The sequence below is a fragment of the Panthera onca genome, chromosome B2, assembly GCF_046562875.1.
Source record: "Panthera onca isolate mPanOnc1 chromosome B2, mPanOnc1 haplotype 2, whole genome shotgun sequence".
In the NCBI taxonomy this organism is placed as follows: Eukaryota; Metazoa; Chordata; class Mammalia; order Carnivora; family Felidae; genus Panthera; species Panthera onca.
In genome coordinates this window covers 7180096-7203442 of record NC_138343.1, presented here as the reverse complement: position 1 = coordinate 7203442, position 23347 = coordinate 7180096, and the positions used below count along the sequence as shown (strand labels likewise).

Genomic DNA, 23347 nt, shown 5'->3' with positions numbered 1-23347 from the left:
CCCCTCCCCCATTCGCACTATGTCTCTCAAAAACGAATAAACGTTGAAAAAAAAATTTTTTTAAGTGCTGACTGCAGCAGGCTGCGGTGAGGATTAATGGAGGCAACGTTGGAAAAACATTTCAGAGAAGACCAGAGCAAAATAAATGCTTAAGAAGTGTTTGTTTCATGAATAAAACGCACTTACAGATTAAGTTAGAATGGGAGAGCATCCCCAGGTGTGACCAGCTATCCAGTAGTGGAGTACAGAGCTCTCCCTTCCCCAGAGAGAAGTCTGGCCTCTGTCCTGGTTTCTTGGACGGTAACCTGTAAGCCCTCAGAATGTGTCGTCCGAGGAAAGTTGTCAAAAGTTGACATTGAGGAAAGTGCTTCTGTTTACCTGGAGGCCTTTGGGCAGTGGACAGAGCCAGCGCAGTTTGGAGTGGAAGCTTTGTGCCACACCAACGATGTGCCGTGCAGTGGGGTTTGCATCATGGAGGGACGGGAGACTGAGATCTGCTGTCTGGGCAGTCACTCAGGGTGAGGTGATGGAGCCCCTGGGAAATCCCTGGACACTGAAGCTCGAGCGAGCTCCCCAGCTTGGAAAGACTCGCTGTACGTTGTCCCACGCCAGTGCTGGAAAAGTAAAGTGGATCGCGACTCCCTGGGGAGAGGACAGCCAGAAGCTCCACATCGCATACTTTCTCTGACTCCGCCCCACCCAGCCTTTCCCTTGGCTGATTTTAATCCGTATCTCTCAGCTGTGATAAGCGTAGCAGTCAGTATAACAGCTTCCGGGGTGTTACACTGAAACCCAAGTGTAACTGAAGGCCTTCTTGCTAATTCTGGAACCCAAGAGTGGTCTTAGGGATCCCTGAACTTGCGATTGCTGTCACAAGTGGACATGGTCTTGTTCGTTTCATAAGGCATCTAACTATTGGGTTCCTATGTTGTATACCTGAATCCAGTACAGTATTGTCTGTCTACTCTTCAATTAAAAAAAAAAAAAAGTGGGTGTGGTCTTGTGGACTCTTTTCTCCAAACTTTGTACCTGCGAAAGGACTTTTTCTTTGTGCCCATAAGACTTGGTGTTGTCCCGTTGGCTAACTTGGGTTTTGTGATCATTTGTTTCCGAACTCAGCAATTAACTCTTATTTTCTAAATAGGGACACATATGGAGGAGAATTACTTAATCCGACTGATAACCCAGAAGGAACTTGCAAGTACTCCTGTGTTGTTGTGAAGTCCCTCAGCCTCAACCTTGCCTATGGCTGTTGGTCGTGATGCAGAGGTCTGACACCTTGGCTTCCGATCAGCTCCACGGGGCGCTCAGTATGGACGACGAACTGGGTTCCTTTAGACAAGTCAGTGTCTTATCAGTTCTGTTTCTCTGGAGAAGCCCGACTCATGCCAAGGTGGAGGCGCCTAAGAATCATCTCAAGGTTATTGTTGAAGATGAGCTGGATCCAGTCTACTGGTCTCCCAGAGCAAAGGAAACAAGAAAAATTAGAACGTCACAGGTGGAGACAACATAGAGAGTGTTTTCCGTTTCCCTCAACATCCCTCGTCTATTCCAGTCACTCTGCTTGTATGAAGAGGACTTACAGGTTCCCAAACAGAGTGTTTCTTCATGTTCTGGAAAGGATCCATTCTCGTAACAGCAGCCACTGAAAACGACAGCTCAGGAAACCTAGCGCGCACTTGTAGTCAAAATCGACAGACGGTAATAGCATACCACGACGAACTACTCCTCATTCTCTGTGTGATAAATGCAACTCATACATGATCTCATTTGGCCTCCATCACAACAATGCACAGCAGCTGTGATTTCTCCCATTTTATTTTATTTCACTCTTTTACTTTAAATTTTTTAAAAATGTTTTTATTTATTTTTGAAGGTGAGAGAGAGCATGAGCAGGGGAGGAGCAGAGAATGAGGGAGACATAGAATTGGAAGCAGGCTCCAGGCTCTAAGCTGTCAGCACAGAGCCCGACGCGGGGCTCGAACTCACGAACTGTGAGATCATGACCTGAGCCAAAGTTGGGCGCTTAACCGACTGAGCCACCCAGGCGCCCCACATTCTATTTTATTTTAGAGAAAGAGCATGCGAATGAGCAGGGGAGAGGAGCAGAGAGAGACAGTCTCTCAAACAGGCTCCATGCCTATCTTGGAGCCTAGTGGGGCTCCATCCCACAACCCTGGGACTATCACCTGAGCCAGAATCAAGAATCGAACACTCAACCCACCGAGCCACCCAGGTGCCCCTATTTCTCCTGTTTTAAAAACAAGGAAACTGAAGTTCATAAAGTTTCTGGTCAAAGCTTGCTAGAAGGGTGTGTTGACCCAGCCCTAGGGGACACACAGACGGAAAAACTAATGTGCACTACACGGAAGGAACTTTGTCTGGAGAAGTGAACTAAGATTGCCAGGCAAGCGAGAACCACTGCACAGGCCAGAGAAGACAGAAGCTGTCACCAGAAGTCGGGCCGGTCACGCCTGGGGAACCCCACACGGATATTTCATATCGTGGGCACCCATTTACGAGAGCAGGATGGGGCGGTGGAGAGGCAGCAATTTGACTCTGGGGCCGGATCCTGGGCTCCAGTCTGAGCTCTAGCATGACTGCCCTTCAATCTGGGAAATTCCTCTTCTCTAGGCCTATGTCTCCCTACCTATAAAAGGCAATTAGATTAGAAAATCCTGGAGTTTTGCAAAGATTGTGCAAACCTCTCTGTAAAACACGACCCCAAGCTCGGTTTTCGTGGCTTTCTCAAAAAGAAAAATACAGATTGTTGTGCAAGTGTCCCACTTGAATCCCTTCTACTCCTCATTATCTGCTCTATTTCCCTGTGTATTTGTCTAGATTTGAGAGAAAAAAAATCCTTGGTTAGAAACAATCGCTCTACACTTGTGAAATACTGTTTTCATCCCCGGCGTCTTCCGTTCTTCTTAACAGAAGCCCGAGTGATAGTCACCGTGCTCTAATGAGAGAAATTATTTCAGAACGTCAGCATGTCACCTTGAAGGAGTTTACCGGTTTAAAAATGGGTCTTGAAGTGTACAGAAGAGGCATAATTTGCATACTTTTGCTTCCTGTAACAGTCTTTTTCCAAATAACACATCTGTCCTGTCTCCATTTGCCTGAAGCAGTGTAGAGCGCATACTGTCTTTGAAAGAGAGAATTAATAATGCATTAGGCAGCCTTCATCTGGAATAACAGTTCAGGTGTAGTCCAGTCGGCATCTAATCCAAGATACTAATATCATAGTCTCTGGGAGGGTGGGATTCCCATGTAAATTGCCATCGATTTTGTACTTTAATTTGACAGTCACTAATGTAATGTGTGCTATGAACAAGGAAGGACCCATGCTGGATGAGGCATATAAAGAAAACCAACTTCTCTGACATTCGGTTTCCTCATCTCTGGAACGCTTACCGTTGTAATATTTACCTGAAAAAGAAAGAAGGTGGTGCCTTTAAAATTCCAGTTTCTGGCGTGGTGGAGATATTCACTAACCAGTAACCTCGCCGTAGCAGATGTAAACCCTCGTTGCCCTGAAGGAACTGAATGTAAGTAGTGAGAATTCCTGCCGTCCTAATGACTGACAATATTAGAAGCCAGAATGTGGTCAGAGAGAGAAAGATGGCAAGAACAAGAGCGGGTACGTTGAGGGAGAAGAGAGTACTTTCGTTTAGAGAAGTGAGGTAAGAATGCATCATGGCATTTGCCATTTCTTTTGGGCCTTAAAAGATTCGGTTTTTGGGGACCCTGGGTGGCTCAGTCAGTTGAGTGTCCAACTCTTGCTTTCAGCTCAGGTCATGATCCCGGGGTAGCCCCCTGTTAAGCATGGAGCCTGCTTGAGGTTCTCATCCTCTCTTCCTCTCCCTCTCTCCTTCTCTTTCTCTCCCTCCCTCCCTCTCTCTCCCTCCCTCCCTCCCTCCCTCTTTCCTTCTCCCTCACCATCTCCCTCTTTCTCTCTCCCTCTCTCCCTCTCCCCTGCTGGCACACTCTTTCTCTAATAAAAAAATAATAATAAAACACTAAAAGATTAGGTTTCCATATGCAGTGTAAGGGTATTTGATTTGTAGACTCTCCTTCAGTTATCAGCCCCGATCAGGATAATGTAGGGGGCAGGTTGAATGTCTATGGTAAAGTAACGTAACTGGATACTAAGAAATCGTTCCAAGGGGCAGGTTGTAGAACCCTGGCTCTAGTTTGTCCTGGTTAGCACTTTGACAGTGACTTGGTTATCACATTGCCAGAGGACATGGAAGCTGCAGGGGTGGTATGGGTGGAATAATGGGACGCAAATCCAGTGGGTTTAATCTTGTAAGATGGTGTTTAAGAGCACACGTATTTACAGTTCTGTAATGACATCCACCAAATAATCAGGCTCTAGAGTTTAGGTAGGAAAAAAAAATGATGAGTTTAGTCAACTGTAAGTCATATGAGAGAGAACGTCTAAAAACCCATTGAGGGGCTCTTGGGTGGTTCATTTGGTTGGGCATCCAGCTCTTGATTTCGGTTTAGGTCATGATCTTGCTGCTCGTGAGTTCGAGCCCTGCATTGGGGTCTGTGCTGGCAGTGCAGAGCCTGCTTGAGATACGCCCTCTCTCTCTCTCCCCCTCCCCTGCTCACTCACTCTCTCAAAGTGAGTAAATAAACTTAAAAAAAAACCTCATTGAGATTTCACGCTGCAGTAATAAAATTTCACTCAACAAACATCTAACGAAGGGCTACTATATGCAAAGAACATATATCCGTAAAGAGTACACATTTGGACGCTGTGATCTCAGGACTTGACTTTTAATAGAATCAATAGAAATGAAATGAGTTTCACAGTTGAATGTTGCACTCCAACTGTGACAAGTGCCAGGAGGGAAAAGTACAGGGTGCCACACGTACACATAACAAGGGGACCTGAGCTCACGTCAGGGTCTGGGGAGGCCTCCTTGAAGAGATGACTTTCACTGAGAAAGATGACGGGAATTAACCAGGTAAAAGAATCTTCCAGGTAGAGGAGGCAGCATTTATGAAGGTCTTCAGCCAAAAATGAGGCTGCAGACGGCAAAGACAAGACACGCCAGGACTGAGTCTCGAAGGAATTCAGTTCAACTGGAAAGTCCTGAGATAACTGGATGACTCCTACGAGGTGGAATGTGGTCAGTGCTGTGAAAGATCTCAGAATAAAGTTTTGCAGATCATAGGAGATCTTTCTGTTTGCCCGGGAATTAGGTAAAAATTCACCAAGATGAGCTTTCGTTTGGGTTTTTTTTTATTTTCAAGAGAGCGTGCACACATGTGAGCAAGGGAGAGTGAGTGGGGGGGGCGGGAGAGAACCTCAAGCAGCCTCCACGTTCAACGCAGAGCCCAACATGGGGCTCAGTCCCATGACTATGGGATCATGAGCTGATATCAAGAGTCAGATGCTCAACCAACTGAGCTACCCAGGTGCCCCTCGTTTAGGTCTTTAAAGAAAGATGTGGTTCTGGTGGGCAGGGTTAGGGTATCCTCCAGAGGCAAAGACCGGTTAGAGGAGGATAAGAAGAGTTAAACAGGGAGGAAGAGGCTCGGTATGGTGTGGGATCGTGGGAATTGAAGAGAAGTTTACAACGAGAGATGGGTCATCATTTGGGATGATTTGACAGTGTTCAGGTAGGATGAGAACTGAGCTCCATCCACCGTATTCACCCAACTGGAAATTACTGGTAAACTTAGCACGAGTGGACTGAGCTGTGAGTAAAAAGTGAGGAAATGGAGCCCACAGGTAGGGACCGGCCCAGAACGGCTCGAAAACTCAACGCTGTAGGCTTCCGGTGACCGGATCCTTGTGATGTTCCTTTTTTTTTTTTAATTTTTGGAATGAAGCACAGAGCAATAGTCATGCAGTAGTCCTACAAAACTTAATTTCAGTTGGATGAATGAAAATTTGGGGAAAGAAAGGTTAATTATACTAGAAATAGGACAAGACTTTGGGGAAAAAGACTTACTATCACACTTTGTCTCTAGCAAATTACTAACTTTGTGACCTTGGGCAAGTCATTTAACCACTTGGAGCCCTACTTTCCTTACTTATAAAATGAGGATAATGATAATTGATCTAATTTCCCTAAAGAGTTGGTGAGCATGCAAAAGTAAGAACCTTTCCATGAATGTGTGGGGTCCTTATCTAATAAAAGATACTTTAGTATTCGAAGGATTTGAAGCTATGTCATGGACTGAGGAGGTGGTCAGATCATTGCCTCCTCTTCCTGGACTACATTTCCCAGGGACCCTTGCGCTGGAATAGCCCTGTGTTTGTGTGTGAGCCGTGACTTGTGACCAGAGGGGTTATGTGTCGCTTCCGGGACCGGGTCATTGAAGCCTCCCCAAAGGGCCCCTACATGCTCCTGCTGCTTTTAATGGTTTCCTGCAGCTGGGTGATGGGGTAAGAACTTGTAAGGTCCTACTACCAACCTGGAAGACAATTTGGTGTTTGTGTCAAAATTTGAACATTCTCCTATCCCACAGTCCTGCTATTGTAGTCCCAGGTATATTAGCTCTAGAGAAAGTTGGAAATGTGCTCTTACGAGACATTTTTTTTAATGTTTATTTATTTTTGAGAGAGAGGAACAGAGTGTGAACAGGGGAGAGGCAGAGAGAGAGGGAGACACAGAATCTGAAGCAGGCTCCAGGCTCTGAGCTGTCAGCACAGAACGCGACGCGGGGCTCGAACACACGGACCATGAGGTCATGACCTGAGCCGAAGTCGGACACTTAGCCAACCAAGCGACCCAAGTGCCCCTCTTAGGAGACATTTTTGAGTGGGTTTGTTTGTAATAACCCAAACTGATGGCAATCCCAATGTCTTTCAATAGGAAATCCAATGTCCATGCATAGAAGAATGGAGAAAGCAATTGAAATTCACAAAGATTAATTAACACTATGGGAACAAATCACTATACATGACATGATGTGAATGGAAGTAAGAAGTATAATGATAGGTGAAAAACACAAGCCACAAAGGAAAACATGTGGCAAAATTATGAAAGACTGAATAAGATAAAACAACGGGGCCAAGAAATACACTTTTTAACACTGTATGCATCAGTGACTTTTTCAAAAGGAGGAAGGGAATTGTATAAATAATGCCAAAAAAAAAATACTGCACACAACCACCATGAAACTCGGTGACTGAAAGAAAGAAACACGTGGGGCACCTGGGTGGCTCAGTTGGTTAAGCGTCTGACTTTGGCTTACGTCATGATCTCACGGGTTGTGAGTTTGAGCCCCGCGTTGGGCTCTATGCTGGCAGCTCAGAGCCTGGAGCCTGCTTCGGGTTCTGTGTCTCCCCGTCTCTCTGCCCCTTTGCCACCCGTTCGCTCACTCGCTCTCTCTCTCTCTCAAAAATAAATTAAAAACATTTTTTTTAAATAAATAAAGAATCATGTAATATGTATATAGCTCACTGTCAGCTGTGTTCATCTGACCTTGCCACTGCTCGGTTGACCTGACCTGGGCTCCCTCGTACTTCCGTGGGGGCTACAGGTTTGCTGGGTGGTTCTGGTAATCTTGGCTGACACATGTTCTTGGCTCGGCTGTTGGCTGATCTAGGATGGCCATGACCTAGGGTGACATAGCTCTGCTTTGTGTGTCTGTCGCCATCCAGCTGGCTAGTCTGGTCCTGTTCTCATGATGGGGCCCCGAGGGAAGGAATCAGTGAGAGCGATCCTGCAAAGGGCCAACAGGAATGTGTGTGTACTTTCCAAAGCTCTACTTCTGTTTCCTTTGCTTATATCCTATTGGCAAATGCCAGGCACATTGCCAAGCATAGCCTTAGAGCGGGAAGGGATGACATTCTAGGATAGAGGCCATAGGAGGACATTAATGAGGGCTGTGGATGCAATCAGCCTGGCAGAAGTGATGACCCCTGTCAGGACGGCAAGGGGCAGAAAGGAGAGGAAATGCAGCTGCCAGCTGATTGGTGATGTTCTAATACCTACGTGAGGCAGTGGTTTTTTACTTTTCACTTTGTAATTGTGCCTTGTCACAGGCACGCATATATTATGTTTATCCTTTTTAAAAAAAAATTTAGGGGCGCCTGGGTGGCTCAGTCGGTTAAGCGGCCGACTTCAGCTCAGGTCACGATCTCGCGGTCCGTGAGTTCAAGCCCCACGTCAGGCTCTGGGCTGATGGCTCAGAGCCTGGAGCCTGCTTCCGATTCTGTCTCTCCCTCTCTCTCTGCCCCTCCCCCGTTCATGCTCTGTCTCTCTCTGTCTCAAAAATAAATAAAACGTTAAAAAAATTTTTTTTTAAATAAATAAATAAAAATTTAATGTTTTCATTTTTGAGAGAGAGAGCATGCAGGAGCAGGAGAAGGGCAGAGAGAGAGGGAGACAGAGAATCCAAAGCAGGCTCCAGGCTCTGAGCTGTCAGCACGGAGCCTGATGCGGGGCTTGAGCTCGTGAACCGAACGGAGACATCATGACCTGAGCAGAGGTTGGACGCTTAACCAACTGAGCCCCCCGGGCACCCCTATGTTTATTCCTTTGTAACCACCAAGTGCTAGACTTTTGAATATTCAAGGGAAAAGCTTTTGGGGAACTCCAGTGGCAGATGAGGCCTCTAGGCCTCTGGATTCTGTTTCTGCAAAATGGGATATTAATTGTGGCTTTTAACAGAAGATTGTGACTTTGACAAAGAAAGCACACATCAAATGAAATTGAAGGACAAGCTTTGCCAAACTGGTGAGAAGAATTCTTTTTTTTTTCTTTTTTTCTAGAGACCTCAGATCACATTTCGGCATTGTAGAAAATTCATTCATTCTGCTCTGTTCTGCTCTCTTTTATGCTGTTTGTTTTATTCCTGGAACAAAGATCCCACAGCTTGTCTTCGAAAGACTTCCATGTGAGTGTGAAAGAGGGTAGGATTTGGAACATACTAGAGTTCAGATAAAACTCCTGATTTTTTTTTTTTTTTTTTTTTTTTCCCAAAGCGCTTCTCAATTGGACGCAGATCTCAGACCTCCAGGGTTTGATTCATTCATCTCGAGCTGGAACTCTGTTTTTTCACCCCGGTCCAGAAGACTGGGAGATTCACTTTAAAAAGATGCTGCCGCTGCTTTTTTCCACATCACAAAAGAATTAATGTTTGCGCAGCCCTTTGAAGATGTGGTGTCACGCATGTGCTATTATTAATAATAAACCACAGATCTGCTTCACACCATCTGAAAAACAGGGCCGTGCCACCAAGAAAGGGCTCTTATTTCAGCCCGTTCTCCATTGTGCTTCGCCCGGGTCCCGCTCTGCTTCCGTCTGGGGCTGCTACCAGAACATGGGTCAAGAAAGACAGCAGCTGGAGGGAAACAAAACAACCTCTACCACCCAACACATTAAAAAAAACAACTAAAGTAAAAGAGGCTTGTTTTTTAAGTTTATTTATGTCGAGAGAGAGTGAGCAGGGGAAGGGAGAGAGAGAAGGAGAGAGAAAGAGAATCCCAAGCAGGGTCCTCACTGTCAACGCAGAGCCCGATGTGGGGCTCGAACTCACAGACCGCAAGATCCTGACCTGAGCCGAAACCAAGCGTCAGACGGTTAACCTACAGAGCCATCCAGGTGCCCCTAAAAGAGGCTTTTATAACCATTAGAGGTCAGTGCCACCTGCTACGAGCCTTTTGGCCGGAACGTGGGTTTGGGACACAGTACCTGCTGAAGGTAGGGACAAACGGAGCGTGTCTGATTCTGAGCGCATTCTGGGGGAGGACAAACATTCTCAGGGCTCGCCAGCCTGCACAGCCAGGAAAGAAGGCACTGATCACAGCCTGCTGTCTGTCTCTCCTTTTCTGGGAGTTGTTCTTTCCCCCCTTTTCTGAAACCACTCCTATCATTCCTCCGGTAGCTTTGTGCAATCTACAAGCTACCTTTCCATGGTGGAGTTTGGGGAGATGGGTGTAAAATGAGGCCACTGTAAAAACCATCGCAGTAAAGCCTTGAGGACAGGTTTCACTTGGAGAGGCGAGAACACACACACAGGGCTGAAATGCGAAGGGTGGTTTCCGTGGGCTCCACGGACCGCGGGGACACCCTCTGACCGGCCTGAGGAGGGAGAGGCACGTTTGAGAGCCGGGTCTGTTCTGTTTTTGAAAAAAACAAAAACAAAAAAAACTTTACACCTGTCTTTGGTGGCGATTTTCAACTCACCCTGTCAGTTTAAGCCTCCCGTTGGCCCGGCTTCTTTTGGGAGCTGCGTATTCAAAATGGACTTCTGCCTCGTTTCTGAATTACAGCGGCTGGCAGACGGGGAAAGGATGGATCTCTGGCTCCATTTCGGGCCCCAACGCTGAAGGTGTAATATATGAACAATGGAGCTGGGGAGAGAGAGACGGAGCAAGCAAAAAGAGGCAAAAATACAAAACTCAAGGAAATCAAGATCACGCTGTGCAAAATTGTTACAGCTGTTTCTGTTTTTATTGGCTGTTTCTTTTGGCTTCGCTTTTTCAGCAACTGCCGTTCAGATGGGCAGGAAGGCATACGGCGTGGCCCAGCTCCGCGCGCTGGGAGGACCGTGGATGGAGCAGGGAAGGAGGGGAGGGGCAGGCACTGGGGGAGGAGGTTCTGAATTTCGTACAGCACTTGGAAGAGCTACACATCAAAGCATTTTTTTTTTTTTTTTTTTTTTTTTTGGTAGTTTGGTGGAAGCCTTAGCAATAGAATTCAGATGCACTTAATGGAAGGCTCTTAAAAGCATCCCATCTCCCTGGCTGGATCAGATTAGCGGGCCGTTTAAGGCATTGCACCAGCCCTGGAAATGACGTTCTGATATCTCGGAGGAAATAAAGTGTCAGGACACATCCTTTTTTCCCTCTCTCTCCCCGACTGTGATTCACCTAGACCATTGCACAGGGCTGAACATATGGAGAGTGCACATTTTCCCTGGGGAGCTCTCTTTCTCCCGGTTACAAATGGAATGAGCTGTATGCCTGCTCACTGACCCTAGGAGAATATTGGCAGCTGGGATACAGCGCCCCAAGGCTTGGCGGAAAATGCACACCCACCTTGATTACCCTGCATAGCAGCTGGAAGGTGAGCCAGGAAAAAAAGCATGTGGAAAAGCCCACAATTACTCTCTCACTTTGTTAAAACTTCCTATCGAATCGGTGATTTAACTGACATTTTTAAGGTTTATAAAATTGCTTAAACTGGAGTTCTTGGATTTGATACTGTTCTTAACCACCCCTGTCCCCCCACCCCCACTCCAGACACAACCACTCTTAACCAAATTTATTCTGCAAACCGTAAGGAAAGATTATTCTAAAAGCAAACACTGAGTCCCTAAATGAAGGCATGTGGGCAGTAGAACAGGGAGATCAGGAATATAGCAAGGGGGAAAGCGTTTACTTCCGTTTGGCTTGTAGTGAGAGCAAAAGGGAAAGTTTAATGAAAAGGCGATTAATGAAAAATACCTAGAGCTGGTGATAGGTTGTTACACGCTCTCGTGTTAAAAAAACGTCCAATCCAGTGAGCCCCACTGTAGAATGAAGGGCAGATCCCAAGCCCAGGGCCCAAACATTGGTTCTGCTTTGAACTTAACTTGACTTTTCCGGACTGGACCTCCGACTTGACCGCAGAAGGGCAAATCGTTACCTTTATGCCTCGGTGTGCTCACCCAACAATGGAAGCTGCACTGGGGAGATGGGTTGACGGAAGGTTGCAAAGCCCTTTGAGGCTCTAAAACCCCAGGTGATTGTGAACAACAAATCTAATGTGATTAGATGTGCCTTGGTTTCTTGGTTGTGTCTTAGTCATTTTTTTTTTCATGTTTACTTCTGAGAGAGAGAGAGCACAAGCCAGGGAGGGGCAGAGGGCGAGGGAGACACAGAATCCGAAGCAGGCTCCAGGCTCCGAGCTGTCAGCACAGAGCGTGACGTGGGGCTCAGACCTGTGAACCATGAGATCATGACCTGAGCTGAAGTCAGAGGCTCAGCTCAGCTGACTGAGCCACTCAGGCGCCCCTACAATGATATATTTTGAGATGTGCCATGCTTCTTTTGCATTTTCTTTTTCTTTTTCTTTTTTTTTTTAACGTTTATTTATTTTTGGGACAGAGAGAGACAGAGCATGAACGGGGAAGGGGCAGAGAGAGAGGGAGACACAGAATCGGAAGCAGGCTCCAGGCTCTGAGCCATCAGCCCAGAGCCCGACGCGGGGCTCGAACTCACGGACCGCGAGATCGTGACCTGAGCTGAAGTCGGACGCTCAACCGACTGAGCCACCCAGGAGCCCCTTCTTTTGCATTTTCTAATTTCATCTCTTCCTGTTTTGTTCGTATGTGTTAATTGTGGCTAACAGCACATCATTATTGCCAGATATTTAATTTGTTTAAAAGTTTTCAGTTCTGGGAGAATGTGGTCCAGGTAGAGTGAGGCAGGCTGTTTTTATGAAAGCGGGCTCACTAACCTCCTTGAACAGGAAATGGAGTGATTTCCCAAATTAGAGATGTCTAGGGAGAGCTCTTCTCCTCTTACAAAGAAGGAAACTGTTCCTTGTGAAGGAACAGTAGTAAAAAAAAATAACAGATTTTGTTATTTGTCGCTAATACTTAAAAGGATATGGTAAGTTTGTTTGCACCTCAGCTCTTAGTGTAAGGGTGGGTGAAATTCTTTTGCCCTGGGCTTTGGCCACAAAATGCCATTGGTTGATGGGGCTTGACCATACATTCCCTCCTGAGAACCTTGTGAAATTTAGATGTAAGACTTTGAAACGGAAGCACTGAATGTTCTTGTTTGCTCTCCGTGTTCAGCCTTGAACTTTTATCTGTAGACCTAGGAAACTCTGCAAAGGTCAATCTTGTGAACATGGACATTGGTTATACTTTTCGGGGTCATTATGAACAGCCTCACTTGAAAAAACAGATCTGTTTTCTTGATTCACTTTTCTGTGCTTTAGAATGAAAGTTATTATACTTCACAATGTTAAAAAAAAAAAAAAAAGGCATCTGGGGAGCCTGGGTGGCTCAGTCAGTTAAGCATCCAACTTCGGCTCAGGTCATGATCTCTTGGTTCATGAGTTTGGGCTCTGTGCTGACAGCTCAGAGCCTGAAACCTGCTTCGGATTCTGTGTCCGCCCCCCTCCCCCCCCCCCCCAATGCTCTGTCTCTCAAAAATGAATAAACGTTAATTTTTTTTTTTTTAAAAGCATCTGTTACATGTTACTCCAAATTTGAGATACCATTAGTCAGGAGCATCTTTTACAAATGAGGAGTCGATTTTTTGCATTTTGAGGTTCAGCCGGGCACTCCCATTATTCGGCTATACACTGAACCTCACTTGCAAAAACATGTTTCTGCCATTATCCTTACAGAAGGCTGTGTGTTCACACACATGCACAATTATGAGGCTGAACATCCCTTCTTCTTTGGGTTGCTCTTTGATCTTTTATTGTTTTGCTGCTGTGTCCATATGGAAATGTTACCAACCAGCGGGCAATTCCTTTTCCATTATGATTCCTCGTCCAGAGTCTTCCCCCCTGTTGTTTCTTATTTGTGTTGGGCTCCAGACTGATGCCAATATTTCAAAGGAGTACACCTCCTCAGGTTCAAAAGCTCAATTTGCTTTAAGCAGCCATCAAAGCTTACACTTAGATTTAAGTACTTGTTTATAGCCAGGTTTTTCTGACATGCAGTGACAATGTGGGCATCTCCCAAGAAACAGTTTTCTTGTGATACGGGGGGGGGGGGGGGAGACCTTTGGGATTGGGTAGGGAGGTCATCAGCCCTGTCAGCAAGAAGCCTGTTTTCAGTTGGTGTTCCCTCTGCTGATGTCCATTTTGGTCTTTACCAATTGGAAGTATATATAAGACCCGCAGGGGCATGACCTCATCCAAAGAAGATTGATTGAAAATTTTCAAACCCTAAAAAAGCTCAGTTTGTGGATGGTAGGTTTATGTTCATTCGTAAAATTTCTTCCTGTCCAGAATACCCAGTAATGCTTGTCCTGGAAACCCCCCACTTTTTTATACCGGAAAAATACCAAAGATGTGAGAGCATAGAGGTATGTGTTTACTAAGGGAACTTTTTTTTAATAGCCTTCTGAATCTCCTCCTTAGAAGAGATTAAATAAAGCCGGTGCCTTTCCACTTCCCAAGTCTATCTCACACATCAAACAAATGAAAATCCTTCCAAAACTCCTTTCCCTTCATGCCCACACTCAAATATGCTGTTTTATGTGGGTTGACCAAAGTCTTTTTCTGATTTTCCTCCCCATCTGTTCTTTGAATAAACATGCATCCTAAAGGAGGACTTACAGGATCAAATTTGATTCCTGTATTTGGAAATGTTTTCAAAAGACCATGCCGCACTTGGCTATTCGGTCAAATTAGGTTCCGTTTGCCTCTAATAGCATTTAATTACCTCCCACACGCTTCTCACACTCTTTCACTTCTTGGTCTGCATGACTTAGCTCTTCTGATGTCCGACAAAGTGTACCGGCTATATTGGCCGTCTGGAATTGTGGAAACCAAAATAACCAGAGACACAACCGGTTAGTTTTTAACTTTTCAGGTTGTTTTGTTGCCAAAGACACGGCACCTCAATTTCTTGCTTTTACAAGTGGATTGCTATCCTCATGGTGATGAGGGAGCGTGGGGCAAGCTGAGGACAGAATACAGGCTGGCACCCCGTCCCCTCCCCCAGGTGGAGTATATGTGACATTCCCCAGAGACGCCTGGCTGCCCAAGAACAAAGGAAAGGGGTGTAAGTGCTGGCCATGGTGATGGGGGAAACTAAGGCAGATGAAAAATTAAATTCCCTTACTGCCTTTAGCCCATTGACAAGTCCTTGAAACAGGCAGTGACCTCCCTCTAGGAGCTCAGCTGCCTCAATGATGACACTTTCCTGGATGCAAAAGAGAACTTTAGCTTAACATTGAACCTCGAGGATCCTGTAAGCGTACTTCCTTTATCTCAACTGCAGCGAGATATACGCTGGCAATCATACTCGAAGCTTATGGCCCCCCAGTATGCATCTGAAAGGTCTCATGACTGAGATTTTGTTAAACTGTAGTGAGTGGCATTTCCCTAGTAACAGCTAGCCCCTCAAGGTCCTGGAAACCTTGCTTCCAAAATACCTTAGAGACTCAGTCTATCCCTCACCCCCTCCCAATCTGAGGGTATATAATGAGTTACCCGTCACAACCCCATACAGCTCTTCCTGCCCACGGGTCCTGTCTCCATGCTTTAATAAAATCCCCTTTTTGCACCAAAGACGTCTTCAAGAATTCTTTTCTTGGCCCTCGGCCCTGGACCAGCCCAATATCACCCTAAAACTTCATCAATATGATTTAAAAACTCACTTGAATGGAAAGCAATGTGCACTAATAAATCTCCAAGAGACGTTCAACCCAAAGTATGAAGCATCGAGGACAAGTTATCTTACAGTTATCCTCAAGGAGGGATTCGGTTATCCTGATTAATTTTTATTTTTCTTTTTCCAGATTAGAAAGGAGAGGAGGGTGGAGTGAAGGCCTTGTGTGGAATGTCATGTTCAGTTGTCATTATTTCCGGTTTACAACCTCTGCATAGGCTGAGATTATGTCTGTTAATCGGAGTTCAATTTTAGTGGCATCACATACAAAGATTAGTTATCTTCAGTATCCTAATTCAGTTTATTTTTATTTATTTTTTAATCTCTGCTCTTGAGAGAGAGAGAGACAGTGTGTGAGCCAGGGCGGGGAACAGAGGGAGAGGGAGACACAGAATCCAAAGCAGGCTCCAGGCTCTGAGCTGTCAGCACAGAGCCGGACACGGGGCTCGAACTCACAGACAGAAAGATCATGACCTGAGCCGAAGTCGGATGCTCAACTGACTGAGCCACCCAGGCCCCCCCCCCCCCAATTCAGTTTAAACCTGGAGTTGGCAAACTTTTTTTTTTTTTTTCTTTCTTTTGAAGGGCCAGATAGTGAATGATTTAGGTTTCGATGTGCACTTTGATCAAAATCACATATATTAGGTAGGGACATAGAGGATAAAAAAGGAAACGCTTGCCCCTCTGTGGTCCTGTTCACTGTTTACATTGAGGCATTCCTGCCTTCAGCTGGAGACGTTCTCTGGCTCCGGTGGGTCGGGCCTGGTGGGCAGGCAGGAGTGTGTGGTGCCCCGGGGATGGGGATGGGGGGGTGGGTGGCCCCCGGTCCCAGGGCAGGCGCTGCAGGTGGGAGAAATTGGGACTGTGGCTTGCAGCGTTAGTGCACGGAGTAGTGATTGAGGGCCGTACACAAAGAGGCTTTGGTCTGGATGTGGTCTCCTGGCTGGAGTTGGCCAAACTCCCGATGACACAAACACCTAGATGCCGATGACTCCAAACTGGTATTTCCGGTGTGAGTTGTACCTGTTGTACATTTCCCCTTAGCTCCTTGGTAGGACCTTTAAAGAAAAGATGTCCCAAACTCATTATATTACCTTCTTCCCTCCACGCCCTATTTCTGCAAATGGCACCACTGTGCTCACCCAGCTGCCCGAGTCAGAAACTCTGCGTCCATTTCTGACTCCTCCTTTCCTTCATGCTTTTGCCTACAGTGACTGGACTAGAAGCAACGGAAAGGCTGGAACAGATCTAGCTCATGTTAATATTTATAACTTCCTCTAGAGGGCCTGACACACAGTAGGCTTCTAACACTCGGTTGTTGAATCAATCTACCCAACACCAAACATAAATGATCCTTCCTGATCATCTCATTCCTCTGTCAACATTTATCCATGGCTTTCTGTTGAATAAAGAATAAGCATAAAATGTTTGCAGACCATGCAAAAACTTTTCCTGTTTGGACTGTGCCTCCCCTAAGGACTGATGATACAGAATTATGTCACAGGCACTAGTATCTCTCGTACTTGATGTCTTCAGGGGGTGCTGCTCCCTCCGCCCGGAGTGCTTCTCCACTGGATTTATATGTCCTTCCAACCTGAGTCTGTTATCTGCAGGAAGAACCCCCAGGTACCTTCCCATTCCTCAGGTGTTTGTTCTCATAGAACCAGGAAGGGCTCCCCCCAACTCTACCACAAGACTTCGTCGGTGCTGAGATTACTTGGTAAATGCATTCGCCCTGACTGGATTATACGTAGCATCAAGGCAAGACTTTGTCTGTCTTTTTCTGTATCTCAGTTTGGCACTTGAAACATGGCTAAAATGACACCTAAGTGTATTTGAGAAACCTCAGAACGCCTTTTGCATCCATGTAGACTCAAGAGGGGTCTTTCTAGAGTCCACTGGGCCTCTCTCAAACCTTCTGTTTGCAGCCAGAGAGAGCAGGTTACAATTAGTCTGTGCTAGGGATTGCTTTGTGTCGTGAAAGGCACTGGGGCTCTGATTGGAAAGGATTTTGGTGGGGGGAGGGTAGGAGGAAAGTGCTTTGAAGCCCCAAGGCATGGTCTTTGGTCTAGAAATCCCCCTGGGTCTGGCTTTGTTGCACACAAGGCAAGGCAATTGCATTTACAAGTTACTTAGACACAAAGAGGCTGAGACTGACTGGGGCAGCCAATCGGAGCCAGCACCAAAGTGTACATTTTGTCCTACAGTCACAACAGCAGTGCTCATACGATATCAGAGATGGCAATGAGAATCTTGAGTTATTTCTTTTTTTTTTTTTGAGTTATTTATATGCACAAAAGAAAGACAGTCCATAATGATCATCGTAATCAGTGATTGTAATACCCTCTATGTGCATGTCAATATTAAACAGCAAGAAGGACGCCTGGCTGACTCAGTCGATAGAGTGTGCGTCTCTTGATCTCAAGGTCGTGAGTTTGAGCCCCTTGTTGGGTATGGAGCCTACTTAAAATAAAACTTAAAAAAATTATATGACAAGAAATCAAGCAATATATTACTTAGTGTCTCTTTTTCCTTTCTGAACTCTAGGTAGGTGGAGAATTACAAATAGAAAAAGTGTAAGAGATAATTATATCATTGCAATAATTTAGAAAATCTGAAACAAAGCCTGGTGGCAGTGGCCTTAGGGGGAATGTAATACCAACTAAGTTATTTGAATATAAGCATGATGTTGTTTAATGCATCCATCATGTAATTAGGCATCATTAAGAATCTTTCTAACATACAGTGATAATTGAGATAATAATGAAGGAAAAGAGATAGTAAAGATTATAGACATTTGGAAGAAAGTTGCTCTTTTGAATTTAATAAGGAATATAATAAAGTACCTGAGGGCATTGCAAGAGTCCAACAGGGGGTTGAGCTTCAGGGATTTGTGAATTTTTTTTTTTTTTTACAAATACAGTACTGTAAATGTATTTTCTCTTATGATTTGCTTAATAATTTTTCTTTTTCTCAAGCTTACTTTATTGTAAGAATGCAGTCTATAATACATAATGCAAAGTATGTATTAATCAACTTTATGTTATCAGCAAGGCTTCTGGCCAACAGTAAGCTATTCAGTTATGGGAGAGTCAAAACTGATATGTGGTTTTTTGACTGCGTGGGTTAGCACCCCAACCTCTGTGTTGTTCAAGGATCAACGGTACTCAGACTCTCCAGTTATATCCTTTCATTAACCACAAACGCCTGGCAGTTAGATGAATTTGGGTTATTATCAGAAAGGGAGGAAAAAGTATAAAATTGGGTGCAGAGAGAATGCCTGCTCTATGCCCTTCGCCCCTACTTTTCTTTCACCCCAGTAAAAGGACAAAAAATATTCCAAAAGTTCCACTTCCAAGTTACTTAGAAAGGGGGCCTTTTAGTAACCAAAAACTCCTCCAAAAGGATACAATTAATTTACAAAGCAAGACAACTTCCTAAGCTTTCCTATATTTCTGTTTCATGATAAAGAAAATAAGACATCATGGTTTGATCCATAATTAATCACATGAGAATGGAATTTATTTTTGTCCTGAAAATGTTGATTTTGGGGGAAAGGAGAAGGTAGGGCTTTTTTCCCCCCCTTTTTTCTCCCTGTCTCTCTCTCTCTCTCTCTCTCTTTTCTCTTTCTTGCTTTCCCTCTCTCTCCCTGTTTCTCTCTCTCTCTCTCTCTCTTTCTAACATTAAGGAAGAAACTAGCAGAAATAAATGAATCATAAAATTGTGGACAAATCAGACCACTGGAATTAATGAGATTTCTCCAAGTAGAACTTTCTCTGAGGCCAGGTTTAGGCTCTGGGAAAAAAAAAATATGTGCGCTTGTAGGGCTTTAAAGATGAAAACTGTTTCCTCTGCACGGTAATGCAGAAAAGGATTTACCCCACCAAATTTCCCCAGAGTCCTCACTAATAAGATAAAGTCAGCTGAAAATCACTTTGCTCAGCATAGACTGTGACTTCTGAAAGGCTCATTGATATTAATCAGTACATTTCTGTCTTACGCCGTCTTTATGTTTCACATCTAAGAATGTTCCTTAGGACCGAGTGAGGAAGAGGCAGTTCCCTCATAGTCTTTGGCAGGTGTCATTTACTTGCAAGGTGGGCTAACAGAGGCGGAGAGCAGCTCATCTTGAAGGTTCTGTGTGTTGCTAGAGCTGACGTATGTGATGAGTGGGCAGACGAGCCTCTGTGATCTACTTTCTTCATTCTGCATCATTCCTCTCTGGAGTATTTCACAGGGACGTCCAAGCCAGCGTGGAAGAATGAAGGACAGCACCACCAGGCAGAAATTAAAGGGAGCAACCAGGAGAAATGTATCTTGTGTTGGAAGCTACGCAAAACGCCAGGAAGGTGTGTACTTCTTTGGGGAGCCCCGAGTGGATGCTTTCGAGGCCTGATGTTTTCAGGTGGCTCGCTTTGAGACACCATCGCAAGTGACCTTGTTCTCTTCGTTCAGGCATGTCTGCTTTTCTCATCTATCAGAATGTCCTCTTTCAGAGGGCTGGGACTGTCCCTGGATTTCTTCAGCTTTGCTGTAGAACCTTGTTGAATGATATGAAAAAGGAGATACTCGATAGCATTTGGGCAATTGGGTTGTACGGTAAATGACTTAAAAGATGCATAAAGTCTTGCTCTAGAGCAAGACAGTCCTAAACCCTTCTTTCACTTTTGACATTTAAATAAAATACTTAAGATCATTTTGCATGTTTACATGTAAGTTTTCCTTTATTTAATCACCATATGTAAACAATTTATTTCCTGGTATCTGTAGTTTCTAACTCTTTCCTCCTCTCAACTGAATTAATAAATTGTAATGAGGTTGTATGTCTCTCTCTGTCCAGAAAAATTTATTCAATTCTAAATCTGTGGCCTCACTTGCTAATTCCTAACCTTTTGCTATTTGTGTGTGTGTGTGTGTGTGTGTGTGTGTGTGTGTGTGTCTGTGTGTGTAGTCTGGATCTACTTCTTCAGGATAATGTGGCAGAGACGATGCCATGTGTTCACCAAATTTCATTTTTATTTTCCTCTTCCTTGGACACACAGCAGATCACATTTCCCAGTCTTTCCTGTGTTAGGTGGAGGCAGACCATGGATGCTGGTCAATGAAATGTGAAAAGGAGGAGGAGCACATGCCAATCCCAGGCTGAGACAGTGAAAAGCCCTCGGGACTCTTTGGGCAGTTTCTTCCCCTGCCATGGGGAATGTGAAGGCCTCGTGTTGAGACAGAAGAGCCTCCAGATCAAAGCCACTTGGATCACCGTGTCGCTGCACGGAGGACACATGCCATGGAGGATGGCCTGGGCCCACGGCCAGACTATGCATGTGTTATGTTAAACTACGTAAGACTGCATGGCTGTTGTTTACACAGCGCGAGCCAGCCTGCTCTGGCTGATACTGGAAGGATGCCGTAGGAGTGCTTTCTAGTCCCCTGGGAACACCTTGTGTTTTATCATTTGTGATAACGTGGGTAGTAAACACCAGTCTTGAGCTGGGGAATCCTAGATTTTTTTGGACGGTAAGCTCTTAAATTATCATTAGTGTGCAAGTGACATCCAACTGAAGGATAAAATAGCGAGAGTAAGGTGCATATTGCGGAGAAAAGGCCACAGTGGAAAAAACAACTCTGTTGAAGTTGAATCCCAGTCCGCCACCCTTATCTCTATTCTTTTGAGTTTTATAATCTGCTTTTCAAGTCGGTTACCTCATAATTAAAATAAGGATCCCACTCTCTGCTTTATAGAATTGTTGGGCGGACGTACTGGCATAGGTCACTAATGTGACCTTGAGAGAGATACTTGAACTTTGTGAGCGTGAAATTCTTTATGTTTAAAAGTAAAGCAATACCCGCCTTGGGGGCTGTGGTGAGGACGCATGAGAATGTGTGCGTTCCGTGGTTTCTGGCACATGCTGTATGCTCAATAAGGTTGATTGCCACCGTGAGTTGATAAGCAAACGTGTTGGGATTTACTCTCCACAGTAGCATCTCCAAGCACGGGGGCTTATACCTTGATTAAGGGCATGAAGAGTTTTCCGTACCTCGGGCTCCACGTAGAGCTGAACAGTCTCATTTTGCTGTTTCGTTATTAGCATGGAGTACAAATAAATAAATGCCACTTTCCTTTCTTGTGCGTGAGCCCTATCGTTCAGTGTTTTTTTTTTAATTTTTTTTTTTTAACGTTTTATTTAGTTTTGAGACAGAGAGAGACAGAGCATGAACAGGGGAGGGGCAGAGAGAGAGGGAGACACAGAATCGGAAGCAGGCTCCAGGCTCTGAGCCATCAGCCCAGAGCCCGACGCAGGGCTCGAACTCACGGACCGCGAGATCGTGACCTGAGCCGTAGCCGGACGCCCAACCGACTGAGCCACCCAGGCGCCCCCGTTCAGTGTTTTTATAGACCATTCTGAGTCTGTCTTGGGCTCTGCATGGAGAGAAATAGGCTTCAGGTTTGCTCTCATCCTGGGGTGATTCTGGCCTGGAGAGAAAACCCAGGCTGGATTTTCTTAGACTTTTCAAGAAAGCATACCCACCATCTACACCTGTACTGTCACCTGGTTAATCTTTAAACTATCCTGATCTGTTTTTACCAAAACCCACACAACGGAAATGTAAGGTGGAGAGACACTTGGCTCTCCCACATCTGCTGACAGCTTTTGCCGTCCTGGTTCGCTCTCCGTTTTCGACAGCCGAGTTCATCTGAGAAGCAGAAGCACAAACATCAAGTTAGCATCTTGCATACATTACCCTGCAATAATTCACAGCACAATAAACAGCTGTTAATGAAGAGTCTCGGTGCGGAGATATCTGGTTTTATGATTTACTCTACACGACTAATTAAAGAAAGAAATCTTTATTGCCTTTTATAACTGTGCAGCCCCTTCACATTTCTGTCTTTACGCATTTTTTCCCCTTCAAGTCTGTGAGCGATATTGGCCCACATTGGTTTGTGCTCCCGATGGATTACAGCATAACTGGATTCTCCTGTCTCTGCAACTACCTTTTTTTTGCCAGCTCCCTACACTTCAGTCCTTTCACGTCTCAGAAGCCCCAACACCCTACAGCTGTCCTGGTCCCTCCACCAGCGATCTGTTAAAGGAAGTAATTTTAAGTTTGTAATGGCTTTATTATATGCTAAATAACTGTTTGAATGTGAACAAATCACTTACCTCTCGGTGAATTTCCTCATCTGTGAAATAATGAGGTTTGACTAGATCACACTGGAAAACTATTGAGACTGAGGATTCTATGGCAACCCAGAAATCAAGTCAAGAGCCTTAGGGCTTTCAAACCGAAGACTGGAGGGAGGTGATGCTGAATGTCACCAAAATAATTAATTTCTAATGGTAGATTGCATTATCATCATGCCAAATGTATGGCCTTTTGGTGGAATACCAGAAATGCAGAAGACATTGTTCCTGCCCTGAAGGAGTTTTTAGTTCAGCAGTGAAGACATGTATATGACTAACTTTATGTTATAGCATTTAATTAAATTAATTAACATCCTAATGGCGTCCCAATCACAATGGATGATTCACGTCCATTTTAGTTAGCTAGAGTTTGATAGATAATTATAACTGTTTGCTTCATCAAAAATAGGGTCGTTTGGGAAATTGAAAAAAAATGCCCGAAATTGTTCCCAGCATTCTATTTAGAGATTTGAGGTCTACTTGTTTATTACAAAGAAAGTGGTTTACGTGTTCTCCAGAAACACACTAAGATCTGACCCACCCTCCATTTTAAATTTCCAGGAAGCAAAGGAGGTGGAGTCAAGATAAAAGGAGACATTTTAGTGGCTTTAAAACAACCATTCCATTTTGTGCACAGTTGTGTGTGGGTCAGGAATTTCTACAGGACTCAGCTGGGCGGGTCGTCTCGCTTCCACAGGGGGGCATCTGGAGTTGGAGAATCTGCGTCCATGGTGCCTTCATGCACCTGTCTGGCTTCTCCATGTTCCTCCGTCTCTGTTTCTGCATTCAGTGTCTCATTTTCTACAGCTTCTCGATGTGGTTTGGGCTCCTCATGGCAAGATGGTCGA

General features: G+C 44.9%; 1 protein-coding gene across 1 annotated transcript in view; it reads left to right on the top strand.

Moving 5' to 3' along the window:
- Positions 1–21436, top strand: part of LOC132666666 (uncharacterized) — a 612017-nt gene extending 590581 nt beyond the window's left edge. Inside the window, exons 10-14 of the mRNA XM_078446589.2 lie at positions 1145–3548; positions 8741–8865; positions 8954–11039; positions 19543–19664; positions 20390–21436. The gene's annotated coding sequence lies outside the window, so the exon portion shown is untranslated. The remainder of the gene's footprint in view (positions 1–1144; positions 3549–8740; positions 8866–8953; positions 11040–19542; positions 19665–20389) is intronic.
- The last annotated feature ends 1911 nt before the right edge of the window (positions 21437–23347 follow it).